The sequence below is a fragment of the Xiphias gladius genome, chromosome 5, assembly GCF_016859285.1.
Source record: "Xiphias gladius isolate SHS-SW01 ecotype Sanya breed wild chromosome 5, ASM1685928v1, whole genome shotgun sequence".
In the NCBI taxonomy this organism is placed as follows: domain Eukaryota; kingdom Metazoa; phylum Chordata; class Actinopteri; order Istiophoriformes; family Xiphiidae; genus Xiphias; species Xiphias gladius.
In genome coordinates this window covers 20,892,465-20,910,251 of record NC_053404.1, presented here as the reverse complement: position 1 = coordinate 20,910,251, position 17,787 = coordinate 20,892,465, and the positions used below count along the sequence as shown (strand labels likewise).

Below are 17,787 nucleotides of genomic sequence, written 5' to 3'. Positions count from 1 at the left end.
CAAATAAATAATATTCTCAGGACAATTTCATAAATGAATGAGTGGACGTTAACAGCCGAGATGCAGGTAATGATAAAAACATGACACTGTTCATAATGTTCTGTACACTAAACATTGGTAAATAAACTTTGTAATAAATAAATTAATACTTCGAACATCTCTGGTCAATTAAATTAAACTAATAAATATTTCACTCAAAAGATATTGAAAGAAACTAAATTTTGAATATAAACTAATAATTTAACAGAATGAACTTTTTCAAGTGCTGGTTCAAACATTTAGTTTGTATCTGTGTTAAGGCCATAATCTTTGACCTTTTGCCAAAATTCGGTCCCTGTTTTCATCGGCTGGAGGTGGAGATGATGCAGGCCTATTCGTTGTCCCCAGCTGAAAAGGTTTCACCGACGGGCTTGTCAGATGTGGAGGAGGAGGGGGGAAGAGAGGAGGAGGAGGAAATAGGAGCAGAGGATGAAGGAGGGGAGGCGGTGGATGTGATGATGGAGAGGAGGGAGACCGTGGACTAAGGAGTAGTTTGAGCTTTTGCTTTCCTGTGAGAAGGATAACAGAGAAACATATGAGACTATTAGGTTGGAACTGAAAAACGGATTGAATGAATGAGTGTAGAAAAGGCCAAATGAGCATGTGAGTGAATCAACAGTAATATGCAACTCACATGAATGCAGCAATCTTGTCCCGAACCCAGGGAGCCCTCCTGTAACTGCAGTATAGACCCGACTTTGTCTGAAAGCTGCAAGAATGTCAAACAAATACAACATTAGTACCTTCCAGACTCTCTCTTATAATACAATCTGGCTTGGCTTGGTATAGTTTTAACAGACCAATAGATTAAGTAATAGTTTTGTATAATCCGCTTAATTCAAAAGCAGCTACTATTTGGAAAAGGAAAAATTGAAGCAGTACCACTGAAATTAGTGGTCGAGGCTGAAATGGCTCTTTCTCTGCCATACTTTACTTAATCCATGTTTGCACCCTCAGATGTAGACTAACTTGAGACTAGCATTAGGTGCTGAGTGTTTTGACTTTAACGGTACATAACATGCTGTAGAGACCCCATTTTATGGCAAATACAATACAATACAAAAATCGTGAGAATTTTTTTCAATCTTTAACAATCACTTTTCTAGACTACTCTCTGTTTTAGAGGTGTCTAATTATGAAGTTTTATTTTTCAACATGTACACACAGCAATGCTCTTCTTACTTACATGACAGCTGGAACGCATGGTGGGTTAGCTTGCTGGACCAAGTATCCTAAGATTGGTTCCGTTATCTCCAGTTTGTTTACCGTCTTACAGCAGGATGCCAGCTTCTCAGCTAAAGATGGATGAAAAAAACATTTTTTTAAATGTCATTTTAAAAGGCTCACAGGAGGAAAAGCCACCTGTAAGGTTTTCTACATTGTTTATCAAAAGCATAATCTTACCTGTCAGTCCAGACTCAACCACAGCCGCCAGGACAATGGCGAGTAGCGCACACTTCAACAGGCTTCCACAGTTGACCATTTTCAAAAAGGATGATAAATAAGAGATTAGATTGATAAATACTGAATAAAGTAATTTCTTTTGGTCTTCTCTTCTCCCGTCCTCTCCAGAGAGCTTGGTGAACTGTCAGACATCTGAAGACATCGGCTTCTTAAGGCCTGAAAAAGCAGAAGTGGTTCCTCCAGTTAGTCATCTTCATAATTTTTTTTTCTTTTTCCATTCTCTGTTTTCAAGTGAATGAATGACCTGCAGATTTACGGGGATTTCCACGACGTGACCAACAACTGACCAACAGGAAGCACTTTCCTAATTACTTTATCGTATGGAAAATGAAGCTAAGGTTTTTTGCAGGAATCTGACAGTTGTGTTTTAATAATCCCACACCGCTCTGATTACATGGTCATGTTGCAGATTATTTTGTCAGTACAATCTTTACAGATTTAATAAAGAAAAAAGTTTTGAATCAGTCACCAAACCAAACTGGTCACAGCCTAATGTAAATCTGCTTCATTTCAAGGCAATGAAAAATTTAAGCAATTAACAATTTTTTTTTATTATTTTTTTTTTTTTTGTCAGTAAGAATTAAATGATAAATAAGATATTTTTCTTCAAGTTGAAACTATTCTCATTTTAATGACATCACTTTGGTGGCATTTATGTCATAAAGAATTTGGTAATCATTCTGGGCAGGACATGCTAAAGCTTGCAGTCATAATGTGCTCCAGCCCAGTGACAAACAGACGTGTCAGCGTCCAAATTAGACTGAGAATCAGAGAAATCTGAATTCAAATTGGGATCCGACAGAATTAGCATCTAACTCACATTGGTGCCGTCCTAAAGCGCGTCATGGGGTCAACTTGTCAGGATACACCAGTTCCTCAATGGCACCCGTATATTTCCCTTGTTGTGCTCGTTGGACGGTAAAATAACTTCAACAACCATCTCTCACCCTACCACTCCGACATTGGAATTGGGGGCACTGCCTCAGACAATTTATGTGACTTTCGGAAACCGGCAGTCCGACATTCACATCCACGTCACACAACAGACAGTGACTGGCCAGTTGTGCACAGGTGAGAAAGGGCAAGGGTTATATACACGTGCGGGCAGTGCGCCGTAAAATCCAGTTATGTTCAAGTGTAACCAGGCCCTTGTTTTCCAGCGTTGACGCACATCAACTCGACAGCGTTATCACTTTCACTCCCAGGATCAGGGAGTAACTTTTACTGTACTTTTGTCTTTGTGACGTATTTGCCGTGTGCTGCAGTCTAAAATACTGACGTGGCCGATGTACTCAAGTGGCGACGCGGTGCTGTGCCTCCACCAAATGATACAGAGAATTAGTGGGACAACAAGCAGAACTGTTGTATTACTTAATGTTCCTTGATTGTGCAATAGGGAGAGACGACAGTCATGTGAGGCTTTCTTCTTAAAAGTTCTTACTACTAGCACTCTGTGATTCTGCACTGATCAGATATGTTTCTCTGACAGATGCATTGGTTGGTAGGGGTCAGTGGTAGCAAGATGGAGAAAAAAAAAAAGTCAAACAGAAATATGTACATTATAAATGTTCAGTCAGAAGTTTGCAGTAGGAGCAGGCAATGACTATCAGTTTAGTTTTTAGGTTTATATTGTTTATGTGCTTGTCTTAATTATAAATTGAATTAAAGCAATACATGACTTTGTCTAAACTTGCAGCTTTTAAAATGATAGCTGTAAAGCTGTAAAGCAGAGCAATGAATGGAATCACCCAGAACTTCATCTGCTTGCACACCTCTTAAAAACAAAACCAACACCCACGTACACTGAAATGTGTGTGCACCCAAGACTGTGACATCCACAAAGCACTGATGCGAGGCTGAACAGGGAAATGCTGCTCATCTAACCAAAGGCAAAAGATTAAAGAAAGGAAACAGGACATGTCTAAGAATTGCATCAGGGTAAAAGCAGAAGCTTCCGCACTCAGCAGACTTTCAGTTTTTTTGTATTCTTGTAAGATCGAATCGTAAAAGAAAAAGCATCTTTGAGCACACCGTTTTTGCTAGATAACAAAATCAGGGCGTTTAAAAGCAAGGCCTTTAGACTTTTTAAGTTTTGCTAGAAGCCATGCTGCTGTTTTAGCCTCGTTGAAATATGACGTTGATGTAACATCCTGTCTCCTACACAGGTCTGTGGGTTCGTCTGAGGATTTTCCTTTCCAAAAAAAGATGAAAAATTTGGTTTGTCTCAAGTAATTAACCTGTGAGAACTGATACACTTAAATACACAACTACTGTCGTCTGTGCTTTTAACATTTTCAGTTAAGAACATTGGTTTGCAGTTTTCCCAAAATCTATGCAGTGTTTTCGATTTAACTTAAATTTGACAGACAGAGAAACAGTTTGTAGAAATGATGAGTCAACATAAGTGAGTGAGAATAGTAACTGTCATCTGGGTTGCTGTTGGTGGTAAGAAGGTTAAAATAAAGCAAACTTCCTTCCTGTTTTTCTTTTGGCCTGCTGACCATTCTCAGTTACAACACACAGTGTAAAAACACACTGTCCCTGTGTTTTTACACAGGGCTTCCCATGCAGAATGGACACTTTCTTACTCAGAGTTTCCCACTCAAAACCTCTTGGAAGAAAAATAGAGCCACAATTTCATTTTCTCAATCCCTGTTTTAAACAAATTTATCCAAGAAATCTTAGTATTGTGTACGCAGAGAGCTGATAACAGGAGGTGCGTTTTTCAAATAGTGTCCCTTTGAAATAATGTGTGCTTACGTCAATATTAGGTAAGACTGGTTTTTTTAACCATATGTTGAATTCTGTTCATCTATTAATGAGGTGCATGTCTTAAAAGTCATACATTCATATATTTTTTATATTATGTTTTGCGGACACACGAAGGAATTCAGTTCTTTTCTTAAAAATCCACATTTCACTGCAGTTTCTTAACGTAGAAAATAAACACCTGTTTTGTTTTTTTTTGGTTTGTTTAGATTTGTTTAGTTCTGCCTGGATGCCATTTTCTGAGTGAAACACGAGTTTGGAAAGAAACATCACAAGCAGAAGGGTGAGATCAGTAGTCTGAAAGGTGTTTATTCTGCTGTATTTATACCACTGTATATGTAAACTTTTCAAGCTCGTCTTTCCTCGTTTCAACAGCTTCTTCATTTTAAATCTAAACTTAACCAGTTGTCTATTTATATTTTATCTGTTATAATGTGCTACATTGCCAGTGAAGCCACTCTCGAAGGTGTTAGTGTTTTTAGCATTATGCACTTTATCTCAGTGTGTAACACTGCATCGGCATTTGCATTGCTATTACTTTTCTGGCAGAGTCTGATGACAGCACTGACTTGACATGAAACATTGTTTATTGATCTCATTACTTTGCAAGAATGAAAGCGGAAGCAATTACAAGCACGTTGCATACACCGAACAGTGTGTACACAAAAACTCAGACATTATTTCCTTTACAATCACATATATTCACACATCAGGCATCTTTCCACAGCTTGTGGTTTACCACGGCTGCAGAGTTGAAGTCAAGAAGACTGTCTGAGTGATCTGTGCAAATGACTGGGGAATGCGTTCAGTACTGTCCCCACATGCTCGCAAATACATTGAGAAATGGTGATAGGTCCTTCACGTCAAAATACAGCGGTGGATGTTGTGGATTCCCAACATGCAGTCATCTCATTTCATCACAGCAGCATTTTGGTAGACACTAAAACACACTGGATCAGGTGGGGGTTGCTGGACAAACCCTTGCGGAGTCCCCTGACTTGTGAAATCTTCAGGTCTTACCTTGAAAAGCTCTTCCCTGCATTCTTGGAGAGGAACCATTAGGATCTGAGCGGGCCATGTTCAAACCTGCCATTTCAGGGGAACCAGAATCAGCAGTCAGATCAGTCAGGTCAGAAGGACCGCAGCTTCTGTTGTCAGGGAAGCAGAAACTTGGGTGCGGGAGGCATTTTGCAGAGGTCGTGGAAATGAACGTATCAGATTGTGTAGCCTCCCTAGGAAAACTTGTAGGTGACTGACTAATCTCAGATTCAGGAGAAACAATGCAGATTCTTTCCCATTGTGGACAGCGGACCAGGGGTCGTATTCACAAAGAATCGTTACGTACTGCTAGGAGTCGTCTTAAATGGCACGAAAAGTCTCTTAAGTACAAGTTTCCTGTTGAGAGTTGTTCACAAAGCTGCTGAGAGCAACTTTTACGAGAAAAAACTGGGGGAACTCCTAAGCTAAGAGAACGGGCAGGGTTGACTGTTTCTCAGGATGGCATTATGTTTGATGATGTCCACAGCGATTGGTGTTTGACAGGTGACTGCTGTGTGATAGTGAATGACCAAATTTTTATCAATACACAGGAGCATGAGGAACAAATAAAAATTTCACACATTTAGATAGATAGATAGATAGATTTAATACATGGAAACAAAATAAAATATTGACTTGAATGACTGAATACTATCAGCATGTGATATTTTGTCCATCTGATAATCCAGTGAAAGTCATGAAGTCACTGTTAATTATGTATTGATGTCAAGTGTCAAACAAACTGCGTGGTTGGACAACACATTGTATGAACCACTTCTTTTCTAGCGTAACCTGACTGTGGTGCTCTGTTGGTAGGTTGCCCCCCTTTGGATTGGGAGCCGGTTGCTGCCCAATTGGTGGGTGTCCACATGTCATGGCTTTTGTACCAGACGGCTGCGGTGAAGGCAAATCTCTCAACTTACCAGTGAATCTACATTTAAACCTTCACCACCAGTGTGGTCGTGAACACTGAGTAGTGACTGAAATGGTGATATAGAAAGTGGCTGAAAAAGAAGTTTCATCTATTGAGAAGTTGAGAGTTTAGTTTGAGGAGAGTGGTTTACAGGTTTCGAGTTTCTGCTGGATGCAGAAACAGTGACAGAGCTACAATATACAAGTATATCTGCATCTCTCTGTATCTGGTGTCAAAGGTGAAAAAATAGTGTCATTTTGAGATACAGTGAGACGTGTTTTCAGTCTGAAAATAAGGGTGATTTAATATTTTCTGTTAAGTAAGTAAATAAATAAATAGACAAACAGAATGATGACTATAGGTTGGTAGGTTGAGATACGTAATTTTATGTTGGAAATTTTGTGACTTCATTGTTTCCACATGCCAGGAAGGAAAAGGCTTCCTTGAAACCCCTCAATTACTTCCTGCCCTCTCTTCAGTATCTCCTCTTAAGTCGTACAAAATTGCAAAAAAGGGGAAGTGATTACGCCAAATAAGAGTTTCAGAACGATGACTGGGTCATGTGCCACACTAATCATACCTCCGTTTCCACAGACGTTAATGGTAATATCAGCAATCAGTGTGTTATAATATTTCCAGTAAAAAAGACTTTATTATTCACCAGGGCAGAACAGATGCACTGTCATGCTCATCATACCTCTGTTGCACAGGATGAGATGACATAACGGTCAGGTTCTTGCTAACAACATGACCATAACAACCACATGTTACAAACGTGTCTGCGACAGGTTCACAGAATGTAAAACCGTATTCGTATCTCTCTATAACGATATAACACTGGACTTTATTTGCCTTTGTTTATACAGTACAGTGAAGGACAAGATGCTGGTTGTAGAACACAGTTTATATAAAATTAGTTTGACAAAACAATCCCGACTCGAGGCCGACTTACTACGAGCCTTTTCAGGGCCCCAACCATATGACCCGGTCTTTATCGGCAGAAGGAGTTTGCTTAGTTGTCATGGAAAGGGATGTGAAGACATACAAGCTCACATGTGACAAATGAGCAAACTTCAACCACTGATTACTGTGTGATGTGACTGAAACGAATAAAACGAATTTGTGTTCAATGCGAATTGATGAGGGTTTGTACAAGAACGTGGTGGATTTATAACCTCTTACTTTTCTCATCATAAACAAAAAATACGACATAGAAACCAGAGCTACGCCGATTTTTCCTTTTTACCACATTTCGGACTGAATTCTTTCATGTTTTTTTTCCAGGGGAATAAACTCTTACTGAACTAAAAAAATAATGTCCAAGATGTCATTATAGATAACATAATTGGTTTGAGCTGAAGTAACTGTAATGTTCACACGTGCGACTCTTTCTGTCTTTCTTTCTCACAGTAATGATAAGACAACAAGTGACGTATGATACGGATCAGAATGAAAACGCTTCAACCCCATCAGTAGCTGGATCTTCAGTACTGATGCGGTTGATGTAAGCAGCTCCAGAGAATCAGAGAAAGAGGTATAATGTTTTCTTTCTTTGTTTTGTATAAAAGTGGAAAACATGCTGGTTTCTGCCCTTGCTGATGTGCATGACCTCCCTTTTTTATGATTATATGAAATTATAAGATATTTTTATTCTGTCTATTTAATTTTTATTTTCTTGTTTTCACATTAAAAACATACAACTATTGTAAAATAGATGATATGTACATAAAGACTTTCACAGACTTACAGAAACACATAGACCTACATACTGTAATAAAATAAAAGGAAATACTAACACGTGCGAGTCGAGAGGGACGAAACAAAAAGCTTATGCAAAGACCAACTCAAAACAAAAGTGACACAAAAATGAGCATTAAAGAGAAAAATTCAGAAGACTGGATTTAATTTGACTGCAACTACGTTCAGTAGCTTAATATAGGGCATGACTTTTGTTGATTTTAACCTCTTTTGCTCACATTGCTGTGAGCAATGCTCATCTTGCGGAAGACTTGTGAAACCTTGCAACAAATTTGACAGTTTTAACTTTTAAAATTTTTTTATTTTTTATTTTTTTTTAACATCTAAGAAGTATAGGCCTATCTGTTTGCACTTGCATGTGTGTTTTGTTTAGGGTTTCATGGAGCAGTTTTCTGAGGGTCAGGCAATATATTTCTGTATCGCTGAATTTTTGCCAACTTTCAAGCCAAAACTCAAAAGTATTTGTTGTTTTTCTGAGAGCTTTTGTTCTCCACAGGCCGGAAGGACTTCTGAAGCAGTGTTTTGATCCTCAGCAACACAGAAACTCTCCACCGAAACCAGACTGATGAAAGTCGGTGAAGGTTCACAACATGCAGACACCATCTACCGCACACGCCATCGGTCTGTGTAACCAAGAGACAGCAATAGTATGACCATAGGTCAGTGTTTATCACAGCCTTGTCACCATCTAGTGGGGAAAACAAATCCTGCAGCCAAATTGTCTTTGTACAGATGTAGCCAAGGCTGGATAACCAACTGACTGGGCAAAGCAGGAAACTGCCCTGGGACCCCAGACCCACAGGGGTACCTTAAGTTCCAGGTTTTAAAACATGCCAAACTTTCCAAAAAAAAAACCATTATACAAAACACATTCGATAGCAAATATATATACCATTACTACAATTAAATACTGTAAGAGCCTCAAGAAATCCACCTGATCGATGTTCACGATCTGTTTAAACCGTCATGATTCAGTTCGAGCACTTCAGGTTCCACATATTGATTTCTGAACAAAGAAAGTTGTCTGTCAAAAGTGGGGTACCCCCCCAATTTATAGATATGTTTAATATTGACAAGTTATCAAAACCGAACATTGAGACTGAAAGTTCGTTGTCGACAGCAGTTGACAAAACTCAGCTGCTGTTTCCAAGGGTAAGAATGAACTTTGAATCTCAACTTTAATACCAGCATGGACGAGAAGCCCTTAGCGTGCTATAGTACTACAACTGCATGACAACTAGGCAAACTCCATCTGCTCAGGAAGGTTATATAAACAGCTATGTAATGGACCTTTTGCTGAGATTTTTTTTTTTTGTCAAAAACGTACACATTCTTAATCACTTTAAAAATGGTGCAAATCTTGATCTTCTCATCTAAAAATGTTGGTTTGTATGCAAAAGTTTGGGCAAATTAATTATTTTGTTGATTTTTGACATGAAAAGAAGTCAAGGAAAACCCGGCAAAACAGAAATAAAAAAAATCAGCCTTTCTTTGAAAGCTAATGCACTGTTACTGTATATTTTTAATGAATTTTTATTTAAAAAATCAAGTCAGTAGCTAGTTAAGCCCTTGCAGGGTTTTATTTACTTCTTTTCTCTTCAAAAATCAACGAAATATGTAATTTGCCCAAACTTTTGTGGGCATAGTCTTAATGAGATGTATAACTGCAGCTTGTAGGAGCAGCTTCAAACCATGATTGAACAACATCAATGCAAAAAAAAAAAATTCATTGATTGTGTATAAAACTATTTCAAGTGTAAACTTCTGGGTTGACAGCACATTCATGCAAACAAGCGTTAATGTGAAGCAACTGCCTTTTTGAATATCATGATTTAGGTTCAACCAAAAACTCCTCTTCCCCTTTCTTGTGGCTCCAGCTGTCCTGTCACCATGACAAGGTGGTCCTGTCGGTTCTCCAAAAACATGCCAATGTAACTTATCGTAACCAACCAGTATAGTATAATGTTTTGACATGAAAAGGATCAAATCATGGTGTAGCAATAATGGCTTCACCCATTTCAGATAATCAGTAAAGAATGGCAGTTTTAGGTAACACTGGGTGTATTTATTTAATATCAGTATCAGTAACTGACGATGTTCCAGACGTTGCAGTGAATAGCTTTTTTTTCTTTTTAAATCTTTTTAGTCGTTTTATTTCTAATTACCCTGAAAGAGCGTCATCATTCTGTTTTTGCAAAAGATCCAACTTGAAGTCTTTGAATAGAGCCTCAAAATGTCATTGTAAACTAATTTGCATAAAATGAGATTATTGATAAATCATTAAAAACCCATATTAACAACTCTTAGTGGTAAAGTTTAATTTTACATGCAGACAGTTAACAGTTAATTAATAAAAGTACAGGAAATAATTTGATGGTTAAATAGATGAAAGCAGCTAGAATCCAAACATGAAATACATCTACTGAAGATGATTAAACAAAAACTCAAAAGTTTTCATTGATGATCAAGATACCAGAGGATTGTAAACCTATGATTGTGAACCAATCTGGAACCAAATCTGAAATGTGTGGAAATAATTACAGCAGTTAAACAATATAAAAAAGGATATTTAAACTAGGACTGCAACTAACGATTACTTTCATTATCGATTAATCTGTCAGTTATTTTCTCCGTTAATCAATTAAGTGTTTAGTCTGTAAAATATCAGAAAATAGTGAAAAAATTCCATCCCAGATTCTCAGTCAAAGGTATTGGCTTCAGATGTCTTGTTTTGTCTGACCAACAGCCTAAAACCCAAAGATATTCAGTTCATATTCTGCTTGAAACCTGATTTGGTTTTCAAAGTAGAAGCTGATTCTTTTCCTGACAGTCGACTAATCAGTTAATCTACTACTCATTTCAGCTCTAATTTAAACCTCCAACGAGCTCTAAAGATCTAACAACACAAGCAATGTTATACCTAAGGGTTTAACAAATACGGGCTGATGTACTGTAGCTACTTTGGTGTTTTCGTCAAGGTGTCATATTTCAGATACTGTGATGTCTCACCTGTCTGTCCCTGAGAATCAGGACTGTCACAGCTTTCTCTGATGGCGCAAAGCATTTGTTTTTATGTCTTTGCAAAAGTCGTAATTCAGTTTCTACAAAATAAGCAAACAGCCTCACTCCCATTGTTTTCCCATACAAGATTAGTGAGAGCAGATGAGGTCACTGAGGTTCAGACAGGTAGGAATAATCCTCACTGACTGGTCACACAATTATTCATAGATCCAGTGTTTCCATCTTCACTGCAGATACTCATCCCAGAAATCCCCATTCATGCAGTGAATAACCACTGCACTGACAGCACTATACCATACTACTGCTCTAAAAGTAGACCTTAAACATGTAGAAAAAGTATTCATGTAGTCAGTCACATTTCAGAGCCCTTTAATATGATTTATGTTTATTCCAGAATCATTTCCAAAAGCAAACCATTACTGTAATTAACAACTTTTCAAAATCAAGCAAAAACAATGTTACTGAAGCTGTGGAAAATCGTCCAGAAAAACAACAAAAATGTTTTAATACATGTTACTGTAAAAGCAATAAGCGGCAAATCAACAGAAATTGTTCCCAGTAGCTGCTCTGCTGCAACGTTTTTGCTATTCCACATCATCATCTTCATCCAGGACTCTGAATCTGCATGTTGGCGAAGTTGCTGGACGGCACTTTAAATTTGCCTGTGGTGTAGAGATTGAGAGGGAAAAAGGGAAAAAGAGAGAACAGGGAACATGCATCACTTCAATGTTGTGGTAGTGTTGAAGTATAAAGTAGCAGAAACCAGAAATACTAAGTAAAGTACAAGTACCTGACAATTGTACGTAATTGCAGTATGTGAATAAATGTACTAAGTTACTTCCCAACACTGCGCTAGACATGCTTCCTATGACAGGACAGACAGCTATTTTGCATGTGAATGAATCCAGACATTATCATCATGACACCTGCCATACATCAACATGTTAGCATTGTCACTGTGAGCATGTTAGCATGCTGATGTTAGCATTATCTTAAGTACAGCCTCACAGAGCCGCTAGCGTGGCAGCGGGATTGTTTAAGGCTGATTCTCACCTCCAGTAGCCTCTTTTTGAGGTCCTTTGAGTCTGGATCGATACACCGCCATTTACCCGTCGTGGTTTTAACCCTGGAAAACAGGAAACGGAGGAATAAAACAATTAGACATTTTTCACGTTCCCATCACAGTTACCTCGAGCCCACAGTAACACGTTCACAGTGCTTCCTTTGTCAAATACTGTAGTTCTAACCTCAAAATGATAAAAAAAAATAGATTCAAATTACGATAATTGAAAGGAAAAGCAGCAAATTGTCACATTTGAGAAGCTGAAACCGTGAAATATTTAGTATCTTTGCCGGGAAAATGACTTTTGATGATTATCAAAATAGTTACCAATTCATTTTCTGTCAGTTGACTAATTGCTTCAGCTCTACTTGTACATGCTGTTGAGTAGTTTCATTTATAACAGAGCAACACATTTTCTAATCCCTTCGTGTGCTTTGTATGTAAAATTCTTTCTTGTACTTGGGTAATTGTTCTTAGTTACTTTCTGCCACTGTTCAGTAGCAATTACAGAAGTTGTTTTTGATTCTAGGATGAAGGCCACAGCGGAGGAAGTACTTTAGACTGGAGAGAGGTTGCTGATCAGTCACGTACCGGTGTCATGAGGTAATTCTCAAACCGTTTTTCAGCTGATTAAATGAGCACAAATATTTTATTCCGAGTTAGTTCTTGTGTGAATATGTTTAAAGCATGCTGTACTTACACGAAGGCATTTATACTGCAGTCCGTGCTTTCTTTTTTTTTGTTCATAACATACTTGGATTCTCTCTTTTATCTGAGGGATAACATTTCGACAGCAGGACATACTTACAAATGTAGGCGCTGTGACAGACCAACACACACATAAAGAGATTGAGAGAGAAATACTGTCAATATTCAGGAATAACATTATTTGATTTTTACTCATCAAATAGTGCAGTAAGCATCACATTCTGTTACACACTGAAACGTACCCACACTAGTGCATAGGGTCAGTTTCAGAAGTGGGGACACGCAATGAAGTCACAGGTTCTTTAACCCAAAAATTAAACTGGTCATTGTGCTTTCATTATAATGGTAGTACAACAGAACCAAGACTAGGTCAAAACCTGGTATGTGACTGGACCGCCCTTTACCTGTTTGCTTCTCTCCTACTCTCTGGGCTCACATATAAAGACTGAAACGCAGCGCATTAAGACTACATGTTAACCAGCTGTCACCTCCAAAGCCATTTCCAAGCTGCTCTTCTCAGCTCTGCTCTGCTGAAACCCTGATTTTATAACGGCGACGTCGTCTGACAAAATCACCAGACACATAAAAAAAACATATTTAAAGAAAGTAATAGGATACAAAGAAACAATAAAATAGCATAAAGAAGACCTGTACCTCCTATCACAGGGGAGAGCATCGCAATACCCAGGGTGAGCAGAAAAACCCAGCGGGTGAGAGAGACAGGCGTCCACATCTTCAAACGCTGCAAGGCACCAAAACCGACTCTGGATCTGAACCGTACACGGCTTCGTTGTTCAGGCTCAACCTTGTGGACTCGCCAAAGTCTGACGACGACTGAACCGGACAGGTGTGATCTTACATACTGCAGCTTCACGCAAAAAGAGGAAGTATTGTCGTGCGCAATCTTTGTGGCTTTACATGAATTATTCTGAGGGGACTACGGTGCATGTACCCACCCAGACGGTTGTGAAGTTTGTAGATCATGTCCTTACATGATCAGGTTTGTTGTGTAACAACATCTTCTGTAACAAGGTGAACAGCGTGACAAGACACTTTTTACTCAAAAGTATGTGGACACCCACCCAGATATACTGATATTTTAGACAGTAGTGTGTGTAGCAACTGTGTGGCAACAGTTTGTGTTTGTTCGTGTCCTCCTTCAACATGACAATGCCCCCATGCACAAAGCCAGCCTCCATACTGAAATGGATTTCATAGTTTAGTGTGGAAGAAGTTGACTGGCCCGCAAAGAGCCCTGACCTCAACCCCGTCTAACACCTTTAAGATGAACTTGAGCCACGACTATGAGCCAGTGGCGGAAAGAAACTAAGTACATCTACTCAAGTACTGTACTTAAGCACAATTTTGAGGTACTATACTTAATGTTTCCCTTTTCTGCTTCTTTATATATCTACTCCACTGCAGTTCGGAGACAAATATTGTAGCTTTACCCCACCACATTTATATGGTCACATTAGTCAATTTACAGATTGGTTTTAATGATATAAAATATAACCAGCACATACATTCTGATGTTTTATTATCATAAGTTAAGATGAAAATCAGTTCATCCTCAGAGGGAAATTCACAAGACACCTGTCAGTATATAAAGAAATTAAACTTAGACCCACCTTTATCAGCTGCAGCATTAGTAGTAATGTACATGTTCATGCATCAATAATTATAATCTAACATGTGGTTGAAATCTTCCAGTGTCTACATACTTTTGGCCATATACAGTATTGTAAATTAAATTATCATCGGCCAAATTAGTTATGGTTTTGAATAAGATTGTCATACAACATCTAACAGTAGTTAGTATATGCAAGTTAATCTTTTCCTATATTATATATATTGTGTTTTTGATGTTGATGACCCAAGGGCTGTGTTTTTTATGATCTTATTTTGTTATTTTTACTCTTTTTGTTTCTTATTCTGAATTATTATTATGAAACTATTTGTATTGGGTCTGTTTTAAATTTTTGCTTACTGTTACGTTACTACAGTTCCTTACAGCCTGATTTGAAAGAAATGTCAAAGTGAGTCAGCACAGAAATCCCCATTCATACAGTGTATCCCCTCCCCACTGTGCTGTCAGACAAAACGAGACCTGCATGTGGAAAAAAAATACATAATAAGTCAGTTTTTAAAAAAGTATTTAATTGTTTGATTTAATGGTTTATTTTTGGTTCCAGGTTCAGAAAGAACAAATCTGCCATTACTGTAATTCATAGCTTTACAAAATACTGCCACAAAAATTGCTTTTTAAGCAATATAAAATTAAATAAAAAAATAAATTACATTCAAATGGATATTTATGTGAAAAGAATAAATAGTCAATTAGCAGAAAACGTTGAGCGTGGTTGCTGTGCTGGGACGTTTCTGTCATGCCGCATCAAATTTCGGGTCTTCATCTAACGACAAATCTGGAGGGCAGTGTAATTTTCCCTGCAATGTAGAGGAGTGGGAAGAGGTTAGAAGAGAGAGAACAGGAAAATGTGCAATTAGATAAGTCCATGAAATTCAGGAAATACTTGATAATTTGTTTTTAATGATAAAATGATCTGTTTATTTATATCTTCCTCTAGCAGTTGTCTAACGACCTGACCAACCGGTGGGGGGGTCGCCATAACGTGATCCTCCTCTAGCTTTGCACGGGCATACGTGGCTGAGTATTTTACACCACCTAACTTTTATAAGATGCTTTCTATTTAAAAATCTCATTTAATTAAAACACAGAAGTTATTGCGTGACCTAACGTTCCGCTGTCGTGCCCCAATCAAAGTATTTTTTCACTTTGACGTATGTTGAACTTCTTTCACCACTCAAGGTGAGAAATGGGAAGGTTTTCCTCAAAAGAAAGATGTGCTCGTAATGGAGAGCGTGGTTGTGCAGATTCCGGTCGAAAAGGTTGCAGTCGTGATGCTCAGTGATGAACAAGAGCCACTTTTGTACTTTTACCTGAGTAGTTTTCAACAGATGTAGGCCAAATTTTACCTTTACTTCAGTAATTATCAAGTAGTGTTAGAACAGTATGGTGGTGGAAGAAGTAATGAGATCCTTCAGTAAAAGTTATGATACCACAGTGTGAAAATGCTGTAGTACAAGTTAAAGTACAAAAGTAATATTAGCGAAATGTGTGGAAAGCATCAAAAGTAAAGCTATGTATTATATATATTTAATATTGCATTGTTATTAATGGACATGTAAGCAGGATTTTAATGTAGGTTGGTGAGGAGCTAATTTAAATATCTTTACGTACTGCTGGATATTTTAATCTATAAAACCTGTTTTATTAAATTATTTGCTATGTAGGTAAAATATAAATCTGCAAAGTAACTGCAGCTGTCAGATAAATGTAGTGATTTCCGTCTGAGTACAAGTACCTCAGTATTGTACGTACTTGAGTAAATGTACTCACAACGTCTACTCGGGGTTAATACAAAACTTGGGGTCTGTATCTGTACTTTGTTTAGTCCAAACCTTAATGGGAAAATTCATATTCTGTTTTGTTTACAGATTTGCATCGTGGTACGCAAACCTAACACAGTTTACTTAGTTCGAAACTGTTTTGATTCTCCAAACCTATACATTTAGCACAATAATGATGAACAATTACTCTGGTACTTGACAAATCCAGACCTCGTTTTATTTGGTGGATAAACTCATCCGAAAATGCTTTGTGTGGCCGATTAGGAAGATGTTTTAATGGCCAGTGATTCTCACCTTCTGTATCAGGTCTTGAAGCCACTGAGAAGTTGGACTGATGCACCGCTTTTTACCCTTCGGGGTTATAATCCTAGAAACAGGAAACAGAGACACAAAACAGTTAGACACATTCATTACCTGACTGGCCTTTAGTCTGATCCCTCTAATTAAGCATCAGTCCCACAGTGGCCATTTTGAATTCATTTTGTACTTGTAGAATTACTACAGCTTTGTTCCCCTTGTTGTTCTTGTAAGGATCGTAAGCTTTGGGGATCGTGCAAAAATTGATCATTTGTCATCATTTGGTTGAAGCTCAGGAATCTATTTTCCCCTGTCGGGATGAAACCCACAGACGCAAAGTTAGGCAAGAAAATCAACGTAGAGAGGTTGTTAGCGAGTGGTGCTCTGGTCTTCTAGTTGTAGAAAATGATGCTGGATAGAAATGAGAATGGAAACACTCTGAAATATTGCCGTGCTTACAGGAAGGCGTGGCTGTTACAGTCCTCTCGTGGTTTCTGTTCGTAGCACTCTTTGATTCCCCTGGTCTTCCTGGAGCTGACGCTGTGACAGCAGGGCAAACCTAGGAACTCCATATAGGAGTCCACTGCAAAACCGGATCGCCACGCACACACACGGGAAAGAGGGAGAGATGCCGTCATTATTCAGCATTGCATCACTAGCTCTTTAGTCTCCAGTAAGAATGACCTGCTGCACACTGGGAGGCACCCAGGAGCTACCATTGCCCCAAGTTACAGTTCCCCTTGAATCACTGCGAGTACTACCCCCTTAACATTACTGTGGCCAAATTGAACTTGACACAGACTGGGGAAGACTGCCTGTTACGTTTTACTTTTAGTACAGGGATTCATTTAATTTAAAAACCATTTGACTGAACTTTCGAGGTCAGAGGCCATAATGACGGTTTAGCCATCATACAAACGGGACCAGAATTTTAGTAGAGAATGGCCATTCTGCTCCTTCTGTATGGACGTTTCTTGACTTAACGTTCACATGATCAAGGTATTTGCAGGTCTTGAAAAGTCTCGAAAAGCTTCGAATTAAGTTTACTTAAAAAGACCTTGAAAGATATTATAAAGTCTTTCATATCATTTACAAAAGCCTCTGCTTTACACAGGCTAATTATAAAGTGTAAAACTAGTTAGTAAAGGTTTTTGTTTGTGATTCTAGCATAGATCTCTGACCTAAAGCAAAGTGTGTGTGTGTGTCTATATATATATATATAGACCTTGAATTAATTACTTCGTTTTTAATTTATTTATCCCTCCGTTTTTGGCTGCTTATCAAG

General features: G+C 38.2%; 1 long non-coding RNA gene across 1 annotated transcript; it reads left to right on the top strand.

Moving 5' to 3' along the window:
* The first annotated feature begins 7,655 nt into the window (after nucleotides 1–7,655).
* LOC120789674 lies at nucleotides 7,656–15,093 on the top strand. The gene is made up of 4 exons (XR_005707436.1): nucleotides 7,656–7,757; nucleotides 8,478–8,640; nucleotides 12,595–12,668; nucleotides 13,440–15,093. It is a non-coding gene; the product is annotated as an uncharacterized LOC120789674 (long non-coding RNA).
* Nucleotides 15,094–17,787: the final 2,694 nt, after the last annotated feature.